Source organism: Heterocephalus glaber, unplaced genomic scaffold (genome assembly GCF_053883595.1).
Source record: "Heterocephalus glaber isolate CG9 unplaced genomic scaffold, H.glaber_assembly_v1.0 deba00001497, whole genome shotgun sequence".
Classification (NCBI taxonomy): Eukaryota; Metazoa; Chordata; class Mammalia; order Rodentia; family Bathyergidae; genus Heterocephalus; species Heterocephalus glaber.
Genome location: NW_028258320.1, coordinates 51,244,347 through 51,252,710, shown reverse-complemented (window position 1 = coordinate 51,252,710; position 8,364 = coordinate 51,244,347). Strand labels below are relative to the sequence as shown.

Below are 8,364 nucleotides of genomic sequence, written 5' to 3'. Positions count from 1 at the left end.
TGGAACTAGGGCTTTATATATGCTAGGTAACTACTTTACTATTTAGCTTTATGCCCAGCCCTGTGATCTGTTTTATTTTTGTATGTGGTGTAGGGCATAGATCAAAGCCCATTGTTTTTGAATCTGGATAGACATTTTTTCCGTCACTATTTAAAAAACACAATTCTTCTTTCCCCACTAAATTGCCTCTGAATCTTTTAAAAAGTCTGTTGTCCTTATAAGGTACATGTGAGTTGAGTTTTGCACTCTCTCCCACCTGGTTCTGATCTGTCTACTTTGATTCCAATATCTCACTGTTTCAATCACTATCTTTATAATAAGGCTTGAGAGTTGGTCATTTTAGTTCTCTGACTTTATTGCTGTTCTTAACGTTTCTCTAAATATTCCAGGTCCTTTATTTTCTACATGAACGTTAAGATCATTTTAGCAATTTCCAAGTGAATTCTACTGAGATTTCAATTGAGATTGCATTGACTCCATAGATCAATTTTGCAGGGTTGGCATCTTAAAAATATTGAGTTTTAAAATTAACATTTAAAGCTTATTTTCAATTTTCTTGGCAAAGTTAAAGAATTAGGCATAATTAAATTTAATAAAAGAATTAAAATTTATAATTAAAATTATAAATACATTTAATGTATGGATTTCATTGTACAGTTTTGCATGTTTTTGTAAGATTTACACTACATTTATTTTATGGTTTTGCTATTACTGCAAATATTATTTATAAATATTTCAACTTTGTACTGTTTGTTACTAGCAAACAGGAATATACTTCTTGTTGAGCAGTGCATTGATTTTAGTAGCTTATTGTGGATTCCATTATAGTGTCTCCTTAGCTGATCATGTCAGCAATGAAAAAGAGATTTACTTTTTTCTTTCTTAACTGGACTCCTTTTACTTCTTTTTATTACCTATTGGACTGGGTAGAGCTTCCAATAAAATGATAATTGGAAATGATGAGAGTGGACAACCTTGCCTTGCTATTTGGGTCAGAGTGTTCAGACTTCATGATTAATGATGGTGTCAACTGGATTTCCTTCAGAAATTTGGATCAGAATCAAGAGGTCCCTGTATATTATTAGTTTTCTGAGAGCTCCTTTATTTAGGAATGGATGTTTGATTTTGTCTATACTTTTCTGTATATATTAAGATGACCATATAGTTTCCCTTTAAAAATTTGTTGCTGTGGGGAATTGCAGTGGTCGATTTTCAACTGTTAAGCCAAACTTGGATTCCTGGTATAAACCACAATTGTTTATGATGTATTATGCTTAGTGTATCTATCACTGGATTCTATAGTCTAACAATTTATTTAGAAAATTTGCACCTGTGTTCATGAGAAACATGACACATAATTTTTCTCTTTTTGTAATTGTTTTGGTTTGGTTTTTAATCTAATGGTGGCTTCATAGAGTGAGTTGGGAAATATTCTCTTTTCTTCAATTTTCTGGAGAAGTTTTTTTTTTTTGTACTTGGGATCGAACTCAGGACCTTCCACTTGTGAGGCAGGTGGTTGCACCACTGAGCTAAATCCTGGCCCTAGAGAAGTTTTTCATTTGGGTAAATTAAATGTTTTTTTAGAATTCACCAGCAAAGCCTTCTTTCCTGAAAGTATTTTTTTGTGCAAGCATTTTTATTTACAAATTTAATACATTTAGGACTACTAAAAGATCTATTTCTTCTTGAGGAAGCTTTTGAAGTTTATATCTTTCAAGCAATCTGTGTATTAAATATACAATGTCAAATTACTAGCATAAAGTTGTTCATAGTATTTTTATATTTTCCTTTTAAAGTGTGTAGAATTTATACTCATGTCACTCATCTCATTCTCATTATCGATAATTTATGTTTTAGCCCATTGTTTCCTAATTAGCACGATCAGAAGCTTTTCAATTTCATTGATACCCTCAGAGAACCAGCTTTTGGTTTTGCTAATTTTATATACGATCTTTCATGTTTCCATTTCATTGATTTCTACTTTTATCTTTAATTATCATTTATCTCACTCACTTGGTGCTTGATTTGTTATATTCCTGGTTTCTTATTTAAGGCCCTTGTTTCATCCTAATATAGCCCTGAGGGTCTGTAAATTTCCCTGTGATCACTATATTAGTAACATCCTCTATTTTTTTTCTCTTTTCTTTTTTGGTACCGGGAATTGAACTCGGAGCCTCACACTTGCCAGGTGGGCGCTGTGCCATTGAGGTACATCCCTGGCCCTATTTCTTTTTTTTTTGGTACCAGGGATTGAACTCGTGTCCTTGTGCTTGCGCAGCAGGTGGCAAAACCACTAAGCTAAATCCCCAGCCCCCTGGCCCTAATTTTTGATCTGTTGCTTTTTCATTTTTATTTCAATTTCAGGATCTACAAATAATTTTATTGAAATCGAACAAATAACACAACAATCTTCCTATGCTGGGGAGCACCATCCCCAAGCCAGGTCCCATGCTAGAAGCACAGAGCTTGCGCAATAAGGAATTAAAAGAAAAAAAAAGTCATTTCTATGCAGAAATCAGACACTGACCCAACATCATCATGGACTAGACTATTTACAAACCTTGACATTTTAAGTACAGTATTCCTTTATGTTTTTGCCCTCCTTTCTGTCCCTACCAAGGGGCCCTAGTACTTTCCCTTGACTGATCCAGAAGGGGTGAAGACACTGTGGGGGAAGAGTGGTGGTCTCCTCATAGCACTACTGGCACCAGCCCTAGTACGTTGTTCTTTATCACAGGGTAGTGGACCCTCCCAACTGTGTGGTAGGGGGAATGGCTGGTGCAAAGGCAAGGAGGGGTTAAAATAGGCTTGGGGCAACTCCCCATAGGCACAGACATCTACAGCCTGTTCTGACTCTGGCCTGTACCTCTTAACTGAGGAGGGGGCGATAACTAGTTGCACTGGGGAGTAATCAGCCAAGCCCTGGGAAAGGGAGAAGCTACCCATACCAGTCCTCATTCCAGTTAACAGCCAGCAAACTGTCCATCTGAAAGTGGGAACAAATGGCAGGTAGGTGGGAAGAATCAGGCTGGTGCTGTCCCCAGCCTCTGTCCAATACAGGAAGACTCAAGGTAGCAAATGGCTGAAATGCTCTGACTAGGGGTTAAAGGAAGAGAGGGAAAGGAAGTTCCCACTTGTGTAGACCTCCCAAAGCCCAGGGGCTGGAAGAAGGCAGACTTTGCATGTAAATTGTTGTAGCTTCTAGTAAGGCTGGGCCCTAGGCAAGCTTGGAAGAAAGCAGGCCAGGCAAGGAACCAGGAACCACACATTCCCGACTGGCATATGCCCTGTGGCTGGGAAAGCTGTGCCGGTAACTCTCCCGTTAGCCTTTGCCAGACACCAACCCTCTCTTGTCCACACACAAACCAATACCTAACTTATACTGAGGGCTGCCCTGCTCACAGCTGAAGGTTCTGGGCCAACAGAGTTCATGCAGGGCTGTGGCCCCAGCTTGGGCTTCTCAATGGAAGCCACACCTTGAGACTGGAAGTTTCTTGCTAGATCAGAGCGGGTGCTTGTGTCTGTCACCCTCCAGGCTCACACCTCATAGAGGATCACAGGGAAATCCACTTGGATGTGTGTGTGTGGGGGATCCAGCTTCACGATGCCCTGAGGAGTCAGATTCTTATACAACCGCCTCAGCTTGGCCGGCTTCTGACCGTTCTTGGCGACGATGGTCTCCTCATAGAACTCATGAGCCAGCTCCCCATTCTCGTCATAGAACATGGAGCAAGGCTTGCTCAGCTCCCGCAGTCTCCGGGACGCCGCTTCCTGCCGCCGAAGCGAAGGGCCAAAGGCCCGAGCTTTGGAGCCGCTGGCGCCCATGTCAGGGTCGCCGGCGCATGGCGACCCAGCGGCCGCTGCGCTGTCACAATGCAGAACCCGCCACCATGCCGCTGCGCTGTCACAATGCAGAACGCGCCACCATGCCGGGGCCCAGCCTCTGTCCTTAGGTGGTGCTGCTGCTACCGCCACCGCCGCCACCGCCTTCCGCAGGCTGGGTTCATTTTTTATTTTTTATTTCTCCTTTAATTAAGGGGCATAGTATCACTGAATACTTAGAGATTTTTCCAGAAATGTCCCCCTTTTTGTTTTGATTAAAAAAAAAATTCTACTGTGATGGGCTCAATTCCCAATGATGGATGTCATCATATTATATACCTAAAATGTAGCAATAAAATTAATGAATAAAAAAATTCTACTGGGATCAGAAAGTATACCATGTATTAGATGTTCCATGTGTACCTGAAAAGAATGTCTATTCCACTGTTAAACGGAGCATTCTGTAAAAGTCAATTAGGTCAAATCAATAGTGTTTGAGTTTTCTAGCAATCCTCACTTTCTACTTGATCTGTCTTCCTGGGTCTTGTAAGCAGAGTTGTTTTAGAGTGTTTCTGATAAGCCCAGTACCTGCTATTGTTTCTTACTTCTTCATGTGCCTAACTATCTTTAACTGTGTGCTGAACACTATATTTGAAGAATTACTCGAGGGCATGCTTGGAACTTACTCTGGCATTATCTTCCTCTATAAGGGGTATTTTTGCTTGTTTTTACTTCTTCCAAACACGATAGAAGTCTAGGACCATATGACTCTAAACTCAACGTCAACACTTTGACATTCCAACTGGTGATCCTGAGTTGTCCTGGGTTCACAGGGGTTAGGTCTTATCTGACTTGTCCTCATTCCAGAGGTGTAGCTCTTTGGCCTCATTACCAGGGGATTGTGGTTTTCCAGGATCACTCACTGGTTGGCAAGGTCTGGCAGCAGAAGGAACTGCCATTGGCTTGGGTGCAGGGCCACCATCCTGGCACCTGTCTGTCCTATTCCTCAGTCTGTCAGTTCCTTCCTGACTTACCCATTTGCTACTTTCAAGATGGCTGAAACTCTGGTCATCCTGTAGGAAGGGTTGGTGTGCATCACTGAGCCTCTCTGCTTTCCCTGAACATTCTGCAACTCTTTCCTGGTTAAGTATTGGATTTGCTGGACTAATTTTCTGTTCTAAACATATTTAGCATCCATTTTCCACATCACTTGGTTGGGCTGTGTGAGTGATTTCTTTAATTCTTTTTCCAATTCTTGTTGAGTATTTATTTCTGTCATCACAGTTCTGATTTGCAAGGGTTTTATCTCTTTTTCTCTGAATCAATCTCTCTATCCTTTCCTTTCTTCTTCCCCTTCCCCCTTTCTTTCATATTCTACTGTTTTAAGGATGTAATCCATGGGTTTTTTTATGTTGATGTAGATATTTATGAACTCTCTTTTCCCTTCTACCTCTGTTTCCTTCAGCTCTTTCTACCACACACCAAATCATAATATCCAATGTCTGTAAATTTCGGCTCTCAGCCCACATTGGGGAGATCTGGAATGCTGACCGTGCCAGGCAGGGACATTTAGCTAGAGCTCCCCCGACCCCCAGTCGTCAACACCCTTAGTTCTTTGACCATGGAACACCCAGATCCTTGAGAGAAGCATCTTCCAGACTCCTGTCTGGCAGTGGAAATGGCTGCCACCTGTGTCTGGGGATCAGGTGGGAGCTAGTGCCACTCACTGGTCAGTGACAGCCTGAGGCTTGACCCTCTGCTGTCAGAAGTCTGGGGATGTCCAAGTCTGGGATCTTCTTGGCTTTCCCCAGCCTACTGTTTCCAGGATTCTGCTGGGTCAGGGCTGAACTTTACCACTTTGTAGGATGGGGAAGGAACATGCCTGAATGTGTTCAGATGACAAACTCTACTCCTCCATTCCACAGAGCAGCTTCCATGAGACCTGGCTCCCAACTGCCATCCATTTAGGCCTTCTCTGTCCTCTGAGTCAGAGGTTCCTGTTGCTCAAGGGCCTTTCCTCCCACTGGGCACATCTTCCCTGGATGGATGGTGAACAGAATGGAAGTAGCCTGGCCCCAGGACGCAGAGATGCACACATGAACTTCGACATCTCTGGGAGCCCTGACACCCACTGGGAACTGGGCCAGTTTAGGGGATGCCTCTCTGTGCAAGCATTCTTGCAGACAAGCTGGTGAGAAGGCTCTAGGCAGGGGTTGATTTCAAGTGTCCTTGCATGTAGGGGTTGGGGCTGACAGGAGCAGATGGGCTGGGCTGGCACTCAGCCAGTGATGGGTTGGAGTGTGGGGGTCTGGGGAAGGCTGAGTCACAGTGGACCTAATGAGGATTTGGGAATTCACTTTATGGACAGTTGGGGGCCTGATGTCACAAGGCAGGTCAACCTAGGGGCAAGGATAACCAGATTGGTGTGGACAGGTTGCCTGATTGGGAGGTGGCATGGGGTAGCAAGGAAGGACTCCTGGAGGGGTCTGGAAGATGGTACATCACTGCTTGGTGGTGCTGGTGGACCAAACAGTTGTGAGTAGCAGGTTGGGTTTAGACACTAATGGGACTAATGGAGGGGTGTGACAGGGGTCTGGGGTTCCCTGGAATCTGTGCCCTAGCTCTTCTGGCTCTTAGGGGTGCTCTCCCTGCTCTTCATCTGGCTCTTCTGCATGCCCCCACTGTGACTGGGGCTGACTTGCAGACACCTCCTCTCCCCCATGAGTACTATGCTCTATCCAGGGCAGGATCTGTGCCCCCACTGCCCTGGCTCCAGGCAGACTCCACTGAGGGTGGACATTGGTTCCAGCTTCCAGAATCGAAGCTAGGCTGTAGGTTCCCTGATGCTCCTGGTCTCTGCAGGGCTGGGAAGACAGTGGCTGGAGCTGGCACTTCACATGGACTTTACTAATGGAAGAATGTTTCTGTGAGCCAATGCTTCTATTATATTTTTTTTTTGAAGGATCAATTTACATTAGGTTGGTTTGGAAGTACAGTACATCCATTTTGGAAGAAGGATGTGCTCTTAATTTTTTTTTTAATGTAAAGGGACTCCTCCTAGAATATTTCTTCACTGCAAATATGCATTGCAAGAGTGGCTCTGCCTGGGTGTTTGGCAGGCTCTGTGTTTCTTCTGATGTAGATGTAGAGATGGGTTCCCCAGTGGCCAAGTAGTGTCTAGCAGGAGTCCTTCAGTTCAATCTTGTCTACAGTCCTGGAAGTAGTCCTCTGATTTGGCTGGTTTTGGCTCCTTCTTCCCTCTGCTCCTGTTTTCATCTTCCCTGTGGATAAAGGGAACCCCAGAGAGACCCTCATGCCATGCACCATCCTGTCAGGACTTGGAGGCCCTGCTACTCATGCCCTGGTATCTGTCCTTGGACTTTATGTGTCTGTGGCCTTGTGAGTACCCTGCTCCAAGGTGGGGGCTGCAGCTGTTGGTCAGCTGAGCCACCAAATACCTGAGTATCCAATGAGGCTTCCACCTTGTACCTCCCACATGCTCTGTGGTAGACCCAAGAGTGGAGCTCAGTAGTCCAAGTGTCCACCTTATAGGCGGACAGTTTTGCCAATGTGTCAAGAATCATCGCTTGAAAGAGCCATCACAGACATAATGTGATTTCTGATCCATCTTCACGCTGCATCTGTAGTTCTTGGCTGGGGGTGAAGTTGAATGTGGGGCCTCATGATGCTTAAAGGTCATGGCAGAACATTTATGGCATCATTACAACTCACATTGCCTGGAACTCTTGCACTTTGGAATGGATGTCTGGAGCTGTGGGAGCTAAAGCAGTGACCAGGGACCTTCCCTTTCTTCTCAGCCTCTCAGGAGGAGCAGATGAAGGGTTCTTCCAGGGGAGACTGAGGTGCCAGCTCTTCAAACCAGGCCTTTGGTCAGTGTGGACACCAATGGCTGGGGCGTTGGCTGGAGTCAGGGCCTTCTGCCCTCTAGTGGCATTGAAGCATGCTTGCTCAGAGTATGGCAGATGGTGGGGGATAGGGCAGGGAGGATCTGAAGACTGGGGCACTGAGTATTAGCCTTGGTGGGAGGGGCTCCCAACATTCTAATTAGCAGCGGCCCCAGCAAGAGCTCTGAATTCATTTATTCCCTCATTTACTCCTAACAGAGCAGGATGCTAGTCATGGATGCATCAGTTTCAGGTGGGCATTGGGAGGCTGTGTCTGTTTTTTGGTCCTTCCCTGCCCTACCTCCTCTGCCTTCCCCTGCTCCTGAGTGGATTGTCCTCTTCTCTAGTCTGTCCTCTTAGTAGCTATCATGAAGCCTGTAGGGGTCTGGGTAGAGGAAAGGCCACTGGGGCTGGGACAGCTGGGGGTGGGGGACAGGGGTGCTGATGACTGCTAAACTGTCTGTATGGTGTGTGTACTGATGTCCCTGCCTAGAAACTGGGGTGATAGTATCTACTCTGTTCCCTTTGAGTGGGGAGGGGCTGCTGACATTAGCCTACCCAAGTGGTCAGTTAGAAAGAGGCCCAGATGATTACAGCCCTTGTGTGGCTCCTAGGGGTCAGGGCAAGGGCTCCTGAG

General features: G+C 45.1%; 1 pseudogene; it reads right to left on the bottom strand.

The window, feature by feature from the left end:
• Positions 1-2,366: 2,366 nt before the first annotated feature.
• LOC101725339 (tumor suppressor candidate 2 pseudogene) lies at positions 2,367-3,825 on the bottom strand (annotated as a pseudogene).
• Positions 3,826-8,364: the final 4,539 nt, after the last annotated feature.